The sequence below is a fragment of the Mustela nigripes genome, chromosome 1 (assembly GCF_022355385.1).
Source record: "Mustela nigripes isolate SB6536 chromosome 1, MUSNIG.SB6536, whole genome shotgun sequence".
Classification (NCBI taxonomy): Eukaryota; Metazoa; Chordata; class Mammalia; order Carnivora; family Mustelidae; genus Mustela; species Mustela nigripes.
The window spans coordinates 178358128-178372989 of NC_081557.1; positions in this window are offsets into that span (position 1 = coordinate 178358128).

The window sequence follows — 14862 nt, forward strand, 5'->3', positions numbered from 1 at the left end:
ATGTGTTTTGGTGAGTGCTGTGAAGTGTGTAAACCTGGTGATTCACAGACCTGTACCCCTGGGGATAAAAATATATGTTTATAAAAAATAAAAAATTTTATTAAAAAAAAAAAAGAAAAGAAACTGTACAGGTCAGGAGAGAATGAAATGCAATATCCAAATCATTGAAAGGTAAAAACTGACTGAGAATATTTGATCTGGTGAAGTTATCCTTCAAGATAAAAAAGGGAAATAAGGGCTTTTCAAGCAAAGCTAAGGGAGTTCATTGCCACTATCCCTGCCTTGCAAGAAAGAGTAAAGATTTTCAAGTTGAAAAGATGCTAATTAGTGACATATAAATATGTAAAAGTACACATTTTGGTAAAGGTAAAAAAATATATTTTTAAAGCTTTTATCTAAATTAATGAATTAACATTAAATTGTATTTACATTAACACTAAATTGTAATTTCAGATGTACAATATTAAACAAGTTAACATTAAATTGTAATTTCAGGTGTACAATATAGTGATTCAAAATTTCCATAGCACAACCTGAGCTCTATCAAAATTGCTCTCCTTAATCCCCATCACCTATTTCATCCATCCTCCTCACTCTCCTCCCCTTTGGTAACCACTCAAGTTAGTTCTCCAAGGAGACTCTTAACTATAAAGAGTCTCCTTCTTGGTTTGCCTCCTTCTCCCTTTCTCTCTTTTCTTTTCCTCTTTGCTCCTTTGTTTCTTAAATATGATTGGAATTATATGTTATTTGTATTTCTCTGACTTATTTCTTTCAGAATTATACGCTCTAACTCCATCCATGTTGTTGCAAATGGAAATATTTCATTTTTATAGCTGAGTAATATTCCAATGTATATATATACCCAATCTCTTTACCCATTCATCAGCCAATGGAAACTTGGGCTGTTTCCATGATTTGGCTATTGTAGATGATGCTGCTATAAATACCAGGGTACATGTATCTCTTTGAGTTAATAGAAAAATGATACTTTTTTAAAAAGACCCGTTACTTATATTAAGATATATTATAATTTCATATTAGAATATATTAGAATACGTATCATATATATTTAGAATATATTCTATGTATTATATTATATTAGAATTGTTATAATATCAATGTTATTAATTAACCACCTAATTACAGTATAAAGCTTAAAGGAAAAGAGCATTAAAAGTAAATATAGTGGGCGCCTGGGTGGCTCAGTGGGTTAAGCCGCTGCCTTCAGCTCAGGTCATGATCTCAGAGTCCTGGGATCGAATCCTGCATCGGGCTCTCTGCTCAGCGGGGAGCCTGCTTCCTCCTCTCTCTCTTTCTGCCTGCCTCTCCATCTACTTGTGATTTCTCTCTGTCAAATAAATAAATAAAATCTTTAAAAAAAAAAAAGTAAATATAGCTACTACAATTTAATGAATTAGCACAAAAAGAGGTAAATTTTTATATCAAAAATTTAAAAGGAGAGGAGGAAAAAGGATGGAAATTTTATAGGCAAAGAAATATGAGTCACTATCAGCATAAAATGGACAGTTTTATCTCTAAGGTGTTTTATGTATGCCTCATGGTAACTGCAAAACAAAAATTTAGAGCAGAGTCATGAAACATATAAAAGGGGAAACTGACCATATCATCATGGAAAACCACCAATTTACAAAGGTATACAGAAACAAAGGGAAAGAATCTGTGGAGATAAAAAATAACCAGAAGGCAAATGATAAGATTGTAGTAATAAGTCCTTGTATGTCAATTATCACTCTAATTGTAAATGACTTGAGTTCACCAATTAAAAGTCATGGAGTGACTGGATGGATTAAAGCAAAAAAAATAAGCCAGAACAAGACCCAATTATATATTGCTACAGGAGACTCATTTTAGCTCTAATGACAATGCATAGGCTTAAGGTGAAGGGTTGAAGAAGACATTCCAGGCAAGTGAAAAACAAGAAAGTGGGTTTCTGCGTATATCAGACAAAGTAGACTTCAAGCCAAAAATGTTAAGAAAAGACAAAGAAGGCCATTATATAATAAAAAGATTGATAGATCAAGAAAATACAACAATTGAAATATATATGCACCCAACATCAGAACACTGAAATACACTAAACAGATACTAATAGGTCTAAAGAGAGAAATAGACAGTACAATAGTAGAATTCAATACCCCACAGTCAGCCATGGCTAGATCATCCAGACAGTATCAACAAGAAAATATTGTAATTGAAACATATTTTAAAACAAATACACTTAACAGACCTATATAGAACATTCCCCAGGATCATGACCAGAGCTGAAGGCAGACACTCAACTGACCTAGCCATCCAGGATTTCTAAATGTAATCATTTATCTTAGGAAGTACCTCAGTCTTCTGTAATACAGCAAAACTGATTATGTTTTATATATATTACATTTTACATATATTTTACTATATTTCAGATACAATGTTAAGAGTTTCATATGAATTATTTTTATTCCTTGAAATAATTCTATAAGACAAGAACTACTGTTGTTTTCGTATTACATGCAAGAACACCAGGTCTACATAAAATGCAGAAACTATCCAAGGTTATGCAGCTAGTCACAGAAGTCTTAAGACTTTCAGGATTGATTTCTTTTATAAAAATATTTCTCTTTTATTCTCTATTCATGTGTGATTTTATTTTGGATCTTTATCAAAAAAAACTTTGTTTCACAAAGAGTATTACTAAAGTGTGTAAATCACAAGCATAAATGTTAAGCCTGTTGAAAATATTTAATATATTCTTTATTTTAACCTCTTTTTATCCCCCCTCCCCACGATTTAGGATCTCTTCTGATTTGGTTAAAGCTTATTTTCCTGGGGTCTTTGCTACCCTTTTAGTATTTTATTTGCTCCTTTATGTACTCTTATCTGGACAAAATGACAAGGCAGAAAAATTCACCACAAAAAAAGGAACAAGAGGCAGTACCGAAGGCTAGGGACCTAATCAATACAGACATTGGTAATATGTCAGATACAGAGTTCAGAATGACGATTCTAAAGGTTCTAGCAGGGCTTGAAAAAGGCATGGAAGATATTAGAGAAACGCTCTTGGGAGATTTAAAAGCCCTTTCTGAAGAAATAATATATTCTTTTGATGATTGGCTTAATTGAAAGGAACATGCAGAACCCTTAAGTATTTCAATGACGGTGAGTCTAGACTTGAGGGGTTTTATCCTTGATTTATTAAAAGGAATAATTTTGTTTTGATTATACTGAACTTTTGAAAACTGAACAATATGGGACCAAACATTTTTATGATAAACCAGCTTCTTTTTCTGTCATGTATTTGAATACTGCTATGTGAAATAATTTACTATGTCAGAAACAATGCTAAAGTTTAAATGGAGCTACATCTATGTTCCATATAATATTAACATGATAAAGTTATTTTATATGCAGCAAATAAGAAGTGATACCTGTATATTAAATAACTTGGTGGACAGACAATTAGTTGATGAGTTCTATATACTGCCATGGTGAAAATGATCCTGGATTTCCTTCATTACTATAAATCAGACTCAGTCACTCAGTGTTTGTTTCTTCACCCCTATGAGACACACACACACACACACACACACACTCCTTGAACACCGCAAATCTGTTGACCTGTTGTCAGGCGTAACTTCTGGACATAAAATTATCTGTCCTTTTCTTAAATCAGAGCATGTACTTCATTAGTGTATAATCTTGCATTTGATTACTTTGGGTGTTAGTTTGGATAACATGTTCTTAATAGGTAATAAGATCAGTCAGGACGAGTTAAATTTCTCACAGCTTTAAGTACCCTTGTCTTCTCTAGTTTGGTTAACTGCCTAACATTTTGCAACTACTAAACAAGCTATAATTAACTTGGATATTACAGTCAGAATCAGTTAGCTCTTTCTGAACCCAGGTTTAATTTGCTACAACATGAAGGTATAATTTAATGCTCTTGATCAGCAACAGGCTGCATTAGAGAACTGAAAGCCTTAGCAAAATTGATTAAGATCTTAAAACACATCTATAGGGTCACTTTTTAATTGAAATTTGTCAAATCAAATTAATCAATGCATTAATAGCTAGATGATCAAAAATTTAAAAATCTGATAAAAAAGCAATTTTGACCATGAATTTCTCTTTATGCTTGCTCATAGTATACTTTATTTGAAAAACAGTTCATTTAAATTTTGCTATATAGTTGTTTTTTTTTAATCTTTGCCTCTTAATGTCATTCTCTTCTTAATTATTGCTTCGTTTGTAATTCCAAGATATTTATCTTGTTTCTACTTTAATGTGTTTTACTGTATTTGTATCTATTTCCTGATTCTCTCTTCCACATTCTTTGCATGTATATTAGTTGTCACTTCAGGGAACATTCAGATTCCTTGAGGAAGGAAAACATTTCTGTTGCCTTTAATTCAGACTGAGTGTAATGGAGATGAAGACTAAGGCTTATTTGTAATGATTGCCACTCCAATCACTGGGAAATAAGTATATTTATGTAAGTAAGAATGCCGTTACATATAGTCTAATAATAAACATGATGAGAAGTGCTGGACTTCTCCCCTGAGTTACAAAACAGACTCGTTCCTACCCACTCACCCAAAATAAAGATGCCAAGATAATTATTTATACATGAAAATGAAACTGAAATTGGATATGTATCAAAATTCAACAAAATAAAATCAATCGAGCATACTTGGAACTAATGGCAAAGAATGATCTCTAATCAATGTGACTATACTTTACTTACAGCTAAAAGGAGAAATAAGAACCATATCATTATATCCAGAAGACATTGGATATTTCCACAATTAATAAAAAAGACAATTTCAGGATCACTGATTTCTATTTCCAGCAGTACAGTTGTTAGCTCCCAAAACTCTCGCATAATCTCCTTCCTTAGCATAACTAACACACAAAAAAAAGTAAGTTCAAAGATGATCAGGTGGTGATAATGTAGTCACCTCATGGTTATGGGAATTTTACATTTCTTTCTTTTAAAACTCTGGTTAAAAGATTATGCTAATTCTATATTTCTTTCCACATTATGCATGATTTTGTGAATCATCTTGAGGCCTCATATTACATGATTTTGCAGGAATTACATCTTGATTGCCCAAAACAATGCATGCTGGGGGGTGTGATTTTCTAGTTCAAGACTGTTTTTGCAAAGGTTGTATTTATATTACATGACAGCACACTGTATAGAGCTATGAATAGTATTAATTTATATTTCCATAGTTATTTTAAGTATCAAGTGAAGAGTAATGTGTAAATCAGTGAGTATTACTCTAAAGTTTTACTGTATACAGAGGAGGGGAGAAAAAGAACCCAGAAGTCATGATAGAAAGTAAAGCAACTCTTAAGTTTTATCATAGAAATTATAAATGGTTTAACTAAATTATAAAATAAAATAAGCATTAGATTTTTTTTTAAGTAAACTCTGCCCCTCACATGGGGCTCAAACTCACAATTTTGAGATCAAGAGTCATATGTTCTACCAACTGAGCAAGACAGGCACCGCTAGAGTTTTGTGGTTTTTAAAAAATTTTTATTTATTTATTTATTTTTTATAAACATATATTTTTATTCCCAGGGGCACAGGTCTATGAATCGCCAGGTTTACACACTTCACAGCACTCACTAAAGCACATACCTTCCCCAATGTCCATAACCCCAACCCCCTTCAGAGTTTTTTAATGCAAAGAAATTTTCTGTTGAATTAGCAGAAAAAGTTTTCAAATGATTTTAAATTACAGTAATTAGTGTCTATAATCATAAATCATGTATAAGAATAAAATATATCATATATGCATTAATATAGACACATTAGAATATTTTAATATAATCTAAATTACAAAATAGTTTCAATAACTATTCTTAATATTGGTATTTGAAAATTATATGTAAAAGAAAAAAAACCATAATTTCTTATGTTATTGCAAACCATTATTTTCAACATTTATAGTGAAAATTTCAACATAAAAAAGAACAAAAACTTATATTTCTTATTTTAGAAATACCAGTTGGAATTTATGTTACAAAGTTCCACTAAAAGCTTTATCCATCACTTAAATGAACTTAAGGGAACTGAACAATGATGCAGTAACAATGGGCATGTTCACCAATACCTAGATAATGGGCTAAATTAAAAATTTTAACAGTAAAATATATTTTGAATTCTTGGAGAAATTGTTAAATACAGGACAGGGGCAAGAAAACACAAGAAGGACCTGGAACATCTTGTTATCAAATAAAATAAATTTACGTTTTAAGTTTTCTGGAAGAAGGGCAATTAGAAGTTTAATAAGAATGTCTAGGAATCAATAAATGGCTATAAGTTTTAATATCTTATTTTCTCTGTGTTTTATGTTTTAAAAAAAGCTTGGTGGAAGATATATTCCAGTTATTGAAGCTTATAATCCATAAAACATCAAAAGAATCACTATGGATAGGGGTTTAACAAAAAAAGATTATATTTAAAACATAAACTGACCCTAGTGGTTTAGTTTGTTCATTTTCCATCACTTACAAGTTGCATTTATCCTAAATAGTTTCATTATTCTTGTTCAGAGAATAAAATATTTATCTGAATGCATGATATGAGGATACATTTTCATACTGTGCAAGAGTAGCACCATTAACAATAAACATTCATCAGGTACAACACCCTCATCACTTACATTTAAAAATCTAACTTTCTCATTCTTCAAAAACAGGAAAAAAATGGTCCTTCCGAAATGTACTATAGTTCACACAAAGAACCAATCACAATATGAAAATGTTAGTTTTCTATATTTTATGAAATAGCTCAGATTATTAGAAATAATGTTATCTTATACTTTGTATTGTAGTCTCTGCTACTTGACTATGATGTTACCCTGATTTATTGATAATTTTGATTGTTTAAACATCATAGAAAACACCAGTAGCTTCAATTTATTTGGGGGGGGGGTGGATGACATGCCAATGTAAAGATAACCTTTACTTTCTATTTCTATGAGAATAATAAAACTATTTGATTATCAAAAAATTATATTTTTTCTAAGTTTTAAGGATTAAAGCTTTTGAGATGGGGCTTTGCATGTTTTAGACATTGTTATATAATAGGGACTGCTGTTACTGTTAAGATAATTTTAAAAGCAGAATTTGTTCTTCTAGTATATATTTAAGAGTTTGGGTCCCACAGATATTATTGCCTTAATAAAGGTTTTTTTATCCTCAGTAAACAAACACCAGAGCTTACTCTTAGAAACATGTCATTTATCTTAAGGTTTTCAGATGTCCATAATGCTAATTTTCTTCAAATAAACATTCTATGAAACAATCTTAAAAACATTTCTTTCTTTTTTCTTTTATTTTCTGTTCTTTTCTTTCATTTCTTTCTTAAAATATAATCTTGCGACAGAATTTTAATGTATACTTTTATTCAGTTTTTTTTAAATTCTACTTATTTACATAGCATAATAATAATATTAACATAGCATAATATTTAATTCTACTTATTAACATAGCATAGACTGATGAATAATCTACTTATTAACACAGCATAACATAGCATAACATAGCAATAATATTTTAATGTATACTTTTATTCAGTTTTTTTTTTAATTCTACTTATTAACATAGCATAATATTGGTTTCAGGAATTCAGCAAAACTATTTAGTGATTTATCATTTAGTGATTCATTACTTACATAGAATACTCAGTGCTCAACAAATGTTTTCTTTTTGTTTTTTAAACAGCATGGGTTGATTTGTAAAGAAGAGCACAGGAAGTCTCAGATGTGACAGAGACTGACAGACCACATAGGAAAATCTCAGTTCCCAGTTTCCTGCAGTGCAGCAGGAGCTAGGTGACTAAGTCTGCATACACCTTAAAACCCCTGCACAGACTGTCATTTGGAGTGACCTCAAGGCAGTGGACTCTGTGAAAAACTGCGACAAAGCTCAGATGGATAGACAGTCACAAGCTGGTAAGAGCTTGGATGCTCAAATCACCATGTAGAAAAGCCCCCAAAAGCAATATACATCAGACTGTGATATGGACAAAAACAACAACTACCAAAAACCTACATACTGTGTTCAGCCACCGAGGTAGAGGACTGTTAATTATAATAGCTCGGAGCAAATATTCTAACATGCTGAATAAATCAACTTTTACAGAAATCAATTATAATGTATATGTGTGATTATACCATCTCTTAAAAGGATATTGTTCAAATATAATCATAATACTTATTGGGGGGAGCAAAGAATTTAAAAGACATAAGTGCAACCAGAAATCATTAATGTTTATAATAAGCATGTTCTCTTTGAAGTCACAACAATAGCATCAAAAACACGTGTGTACATAAAAAATCTTTCCTGATAGATGGATACACAGACTACTAGACAGGAAATACAGCAGGTTTTATGAGAGCGGGTACCCAGACCATGCTATTTACTGTGGTATCCTTAACATTTAATACGGCTCCAGCACATCACAGGTGCTCTAAAACACTCGGATAAACCACTGAATAAAAGGAATTGTGGGGATCATTTGCATTACTGATCTTTTTTGCCTGCTGTATTAGACAACCAACATTCAGCTGGGTTTACTAAAGATAAGATAATTCATTGCAGGGGCGCCTGGGTGGCTCAGTGGGTTAAAGCCTCTGCCTTCGGCTGGGATCATGATCCCAGGGTTCTGGGATCGAGCCCCGCATCGGGCTCTCTGCTCGGCAGGGAGCCTGCTTCCTCCTCTCTCTCTCTCTCTCTGCCTGCTTCTCTGCCTACTTGTGATCTCTGTCAAATAAATAAAATCTTTAAAAAAAAAAAAAGATAATTCATTGCAGTATGTTGAAATCTACCCACATTGAGGATACAAAACAGGAATAACCAAGTAAAACAAAAATTTTCAAGGGTTAAAAACAAAACAATGAGCCAAAAAACCCAAACTAATATTTTTTTTATTCTCGTAGTGTAAATGTTTTGTTTTCTAAATTAACAATCATATGTTATATATCTAAACCTTTTAAGCTATAGGATTTTTAGAGAAACTACTGCTCTATTACAGAATTTTCATGCTAAATAGACATTTTCATATTATGACTAATCAGCAACTCAACTTCTGTTTTCTGTTTTGCCTCTGATTAAAATCTAAGATTTCTTTGTGAGAGTTTTTTCATAGGTATTTTATGATTTATGCAAAGGGAAATCTTCAGATATTGCAATATTTGAACCTTGCTTTTTCAGGTTTTTTATACTTGTTTCAAGGGAATTGTTTTTGGATAATGTATAAAAATAAAATGATCTGCACAAAATTCTGTTCTTTAACATGAACTGTTAGTCTAGTCTGTATACATCTATGTGAAGGTCAGCTCTGCCTCAGTCACCAAACATTTATGTTCTTATTCCCACTTATAAATGATTTTTTTTTAAAGATATTGACCTTTTAAAAAAATTTTTCTATATAATCTAACTCTTCACTACCTTATCACCTGTGATACATAGTTCAAATATTGTAAGGAAAAGGAGTTTAAGATACATAAAAGAAAATCTGAGGCAGCAGTTTTATTTTTTTCTGAAGTTTTAGGCATTTTTGTCTGTTTATACCGTTTGAGCTGAAGAACCAGTGGGTTCCTAAGTACTCAGAGCAGCATAAATGAAGGGAATTCAGGTGATAATTGAAAAAAGATTAGTGGTAAAATTAGTTAAACAGTGCGCCTCTGTACTTGCCAATTCCTCTGCACTCTTGACTGCCTGAATGACAAAGATAAGCCCACTCTGTGCTGAGTCTCAGGGAGTCATTGAGTGACCCAGAGCTCTCTTCAGGGAGCTGACAGTGAAGTAACCGTTAGTGAAGTAACAAAGTATGATGGCTTTGTGGGTTTTCTCCCCCATACAAAAAAAATCTGTATATAAAAAACCCAGTACGTGTATCTTTGGTTTAGCACTGTCAGTAGTTTTTACACTGTTAGCAGGTTTTAAATTTTAAAAACAGCAATGCTACTTAACAGAGCATTCATTAAATCCAGTACCTAGAAATATTTTACATCATTCTACATAAATATCTCTAGACAAGAACTCCAACATATCTGCTCCCAAGAGCAAAACTATTGTTAAATGAGCTACAAATTCCTGAAAGGTATAAAGGAAAACAAACTATAAAACTAGGCTAAATTACATACAGAATATTGACAGAGCACAGCTTGCTGTCTTAGTGATCAATCAGTCAACTCGAAAGTGGATATTCTAATAATGCTCATTTTACAAAGGAGGAAACTGAGGCAGATAGTGATAAGTAATAAAGTCACAAAGTCTACTTGTCAGTTTCTCTCCACTAATTTCCTAGCATTTTCTCCTTTGCACCTATGTTATTGGCTCCTTTCCACTTTGTCTGGGTAGCCTCTGACAAATTTTCTTTACAATTATAAGAAAGGCTTTTAAAATAGTATTCATCCACTCACCCACCTATCTAGTCACCTATCCAATCATTCAGTTATACTACAGAACATGTGAGAGTGGCTGGATACGTGCATTACATTTAGTACACGTATACAACCGAGGTTAGTACAACAGCAAAGACACCCAACTAAGAAAAAGAGAATAGATCCTACAATTAGAAAACAATTATATCCCAACATTGGCAGATCCTAGGACAAGAGTATTCTCCATAGAATAGATGTGGGTCACATGGGAGAGAGAATCAATCTAAAGCCAATTTAAGCCAAGAGAATGTGGGTCCCGACAGGGAGAAAGGTCACATGGGGTGGATGTATAGAAAAGGCACCTGAGCATGTCACTGCCAGAAGGCCCACCAGGGATCTCCAGTAAACCCACCAAAAGGGGAAACCTGCTCACAATCCTAGATCCCCACCCAAGTCAGAATTTTTCATAACTATTCTTTTAGTTTTTATTTCCCTTACTTAGACCCTAGTCAGGTGAAAAGTCATTTCCCTAGTGAAATAGGAAGTAGGAACCCTCCACATCTTCTTCCTTAGGAGGTAGGCAGCAGCCATCTACAGTTAAGACACCAATTCCAGATGGGAAAGTTGTTAGAATGAAAACATACCATAAGAGACTCTTAATCTCAGGAAACAAACTGAGGGTTGCTGGAGGGGAGGGGTGGAGGAGGCTGGAGTAGCTGGGTGATGGACATTGGGTAGGGTATGGGCTGTGGCGAGCACTGTGAATTGTGTAAGACTGATGAATCACAGACCTGTACCCCTGAAACAAATTATACATTATATGTTAATAATAAAATTTTAAAAATATAGGAGTTACTCAATTTCTATGAAAAGCTGTGTTTCAAGAGTTAAATTGTGTATAGGAATGGTAGAATACCAGTGGCATAGAAAAAGCATTCCCCAGTGAATAAATTTTTAATGGGGCAGTGAGACAAAATACTTTTATATCTCTCATATTGTGGTTTATCAATAGTCAAGTTGCATGTTTATTTACCTTATTTGAGTATAGTATTTATAACTGATGTCTAAATTATTTTTAATACATACAGATTTTATAGGGTTTACATGTCATATTTAGTATTTTAGTTATACTTTCAAGAATATAACTTTTCTACTTCTCACAACTATTTTATTTTCTCTTGAGTTCCCCTCTCCCAACAATGTACTCAAGTTAAAGATCTGTGAACTTGTCTAGAGAGCTGACCAGCAAATCTACTTCAATAGATTTGGGGAAAAAAAGACTTGCTCTGGTTTAGGCCTGTGATATAAAATATTTTATAGAATTATTATTACCTGTATTTTCACCTTGAGTTTTGTTTAATGGAGGGGAAGAAGAGGTGTATGGTACTCTTTCATCTGGAAGAAGCAGTTTTTGTAGTTAGCAAGTTGACATATGCGGATGCTAGAAGAAAATTTCTTTAAATTACATGGTTCAGATCTTTATCCTCCGCATTTTTTTAACTTTTATATCAACTATTAAGAAGTATATTAAAGTCTTTCATTGTGACTATAATTTTTTACTTGTTTTTTTTAAGTTTTTCACATTTTAGAACTGTTTCAGTGCACACAGATTTAGTTTCGAAAAATCTTGTAAGATATATCTGTTGTCATTGTAAAATGGCCCCTCTGTAGGTCTAGAAAGTTTTCTTACCTTACAGAACTCTTTGACTGGTATTAGCATAGTTACAGTAGCTCTTGATTAGTGTTTGGTGGGATAACTTTACTATCCTTTTGCTTTTACGATCTTTGTGTTCCTTTTATTTAAGGTCTCCTTAATGCAGTATGTAGGTAAAACAATTACATTGAATGTATCTGATATAGAAGAGTTTATGCATTTTAACTATTGAAGACATGCTACTTTTTAAAGATTTTGAGTCTATGCATGCACACACACGTGTGCATGCGTGTGCACGTGCACACACACATATACACATAGGAGGGGTAGCAGAGACACAGAGTAAAGGGAGTCCAATGCAGGCTTAATCCCAGGACTCTGAGATTATGACTTGAGCTAAAGGTAGACACTTAATGATGGAGCCACACAGGGGCCTCTCATGAATCCCACTGTTGTTTTATGTAGTCAAAATTCGATTAGTATTCATTAAAAACTACGCAAATACATGCCCACTTTTTTACCCTTATTCTGCACTGGAATTCTATGTTTTCTCCCGAAGATTATCTTTATTACCTTTATTATTTAAGTACACTTATGCTAGTGATAAATTGCATCAGTTTTAAGTAAGTTTCTGAACAAGTTTTCATTTCTCTTTAGTTCTGAAGGATATATTGACAGGATACAGCATTCTAGGATAAAAATTGTTCTTTGTGAATTCCAAATAGGTCACTATTTTCTTCTGGCTCCCAGCTTCAATTTATGAAAAAGATAACAGTCAGCTCATTGTATTTTATATATCCTCCAGTCCTAATTTGTAGATTTTTCCTAATTATAACATTATAGTTCTCATTCTGAGAGATTTGGTCCACAGAGAACTTTTGCCAAGGTCTAGAGACAGTTTGGTTGTCACAGTGGGATGTTGCTACTGGCATCTAGTGGACAAAGACCAGGAATGCTGCTAAACATGCTACCACAAAGCACTAGAAAGACCTGCACAAGGTTTTCCAGCCCCAAATCTCAAAGAGGAGAAGTTGAGAAACCATATTATAGTAGCTACCATAGATTTTATTTACTCATATTATCTAGGTTATCTGAATCCCTGAAAATTATAACGTATATATGATGATGTAATTTCAGTATCTGCAGGGACAATACTTTTTAAATATAGAAAATAATTTTGGAATTTAGTTTGGGCCATAGATGTATGGACTGTTGGATTTGCCATTGAAAATTACTACTCTTCTTTCATAAGAATTAAACTTTTTATCATAGATACATCAGTATCTGGGAGGGCAGAAAAAAATATATATCAATTGTATGTATTTCTAGAACAAATTTTATAAATTTTAAAAATATATGCCTGGATTGATCTTTTTTATATATTTAAAGCCACAGTGGTCTTTTTTTTCTTCAAAAGATATTTATATCTGATAACGTTATCTGATTTCCAGTGAACTATTTGGCTTATATCATTAATTTTACTTAAGCCATCGTGTCGTCTCAGTACCAGGATCATTTTAAAGGGGTGTTTTCAATTAAACAAAATGTTACTACATTATTTTTATTAATAGAAAAAGTCATTATTTTCATTAAAAGAAATACTATAAAATGTGTTCAAGTATATATTTTAAGTTGTCAAAAAGTTATGGAAGACTTTTTTCTTGTTATATAAGTATATGCATAATTTTCTCCTCTGGGCCTAACAAACTCTAATATGCATACTATCTGTCTCCTTACAGAAACTGTTTGCCAGCCCCTAAAATAAAAATATGCAGTTCTAAAAGTCACAGAAAGTTTTCTGGGGAATTTACATTTTGAAAAGTAACTTCCGTCCTCCCAACAGAAATAACTTGCCTATGGGAAATGTATACACATTCATCCCTAGTAGAATAGCAGTTTAGGTTGGAATTTTTAAAAAGAAAAACAATTCTAGAATAAAGCTGGCAGACAAGATAGCCCAGGAAGTATCTTCACTATGCTAATATGCCAGCTATTGAAGGAAAGAAGTTTAAGTTAGAAGGGTAAATTATGTTATAGGATACCATTTCTCTACTTATTTTCTAAAATGGAGACTTTAAAATATAGTCACATTGGGAAGTAGCCATAAAAATCTTTTAAAAATAAAAAAAAGTCCACAGATCATTATTTTGAAATTTTTAGATGACTTGTGAATATGCTGATTTTTCTTAGGTCAAAAAATCGCTGTCACTTATAAGCTTCCTGCCCTGAAGACAGCTTAAAAACTAAACAACACAGACAAAAACACTCAATTCCCTCTAACGATATGTGAGGAAGTCCTTGCTTTCCAAAACAGAATCAGGCTAAAGATTTCCAAATGAAAATTTGGAAATTATGGATTAATGTGTGAATTTTTTGTATAATGCATATACATACAGTTTTAGAGAAAATATTAAAATTTAAAAAATCTTTTATATTAGCTGATATTCAGAAAGATGGATATTTACTAGTTGAATTTCAACAAATGCAGTGACATAATTGTAACTATTTCATAGGGGCTACAAACAATCACTACTTCTTGGATATACCTAATTCAGTGTCAACCATTGAAATCATGTATCAACAGAGATAAATTTAGCACCATATATTCAAAACCACCACATAAAAGTTTCATTAATGATGAACATATTCAATCTTGTTTCTCTTATCTTAGTAATAAAACAGAGTTTTCTATGCATAAATAAAACATTTAGAAATAGTTTATTTTTATAAGTTCAGAATTTTATTAATGTGTGAAAATTTGCATATATCAGTTCAGTATCTCTATACTGTACTGGTTAT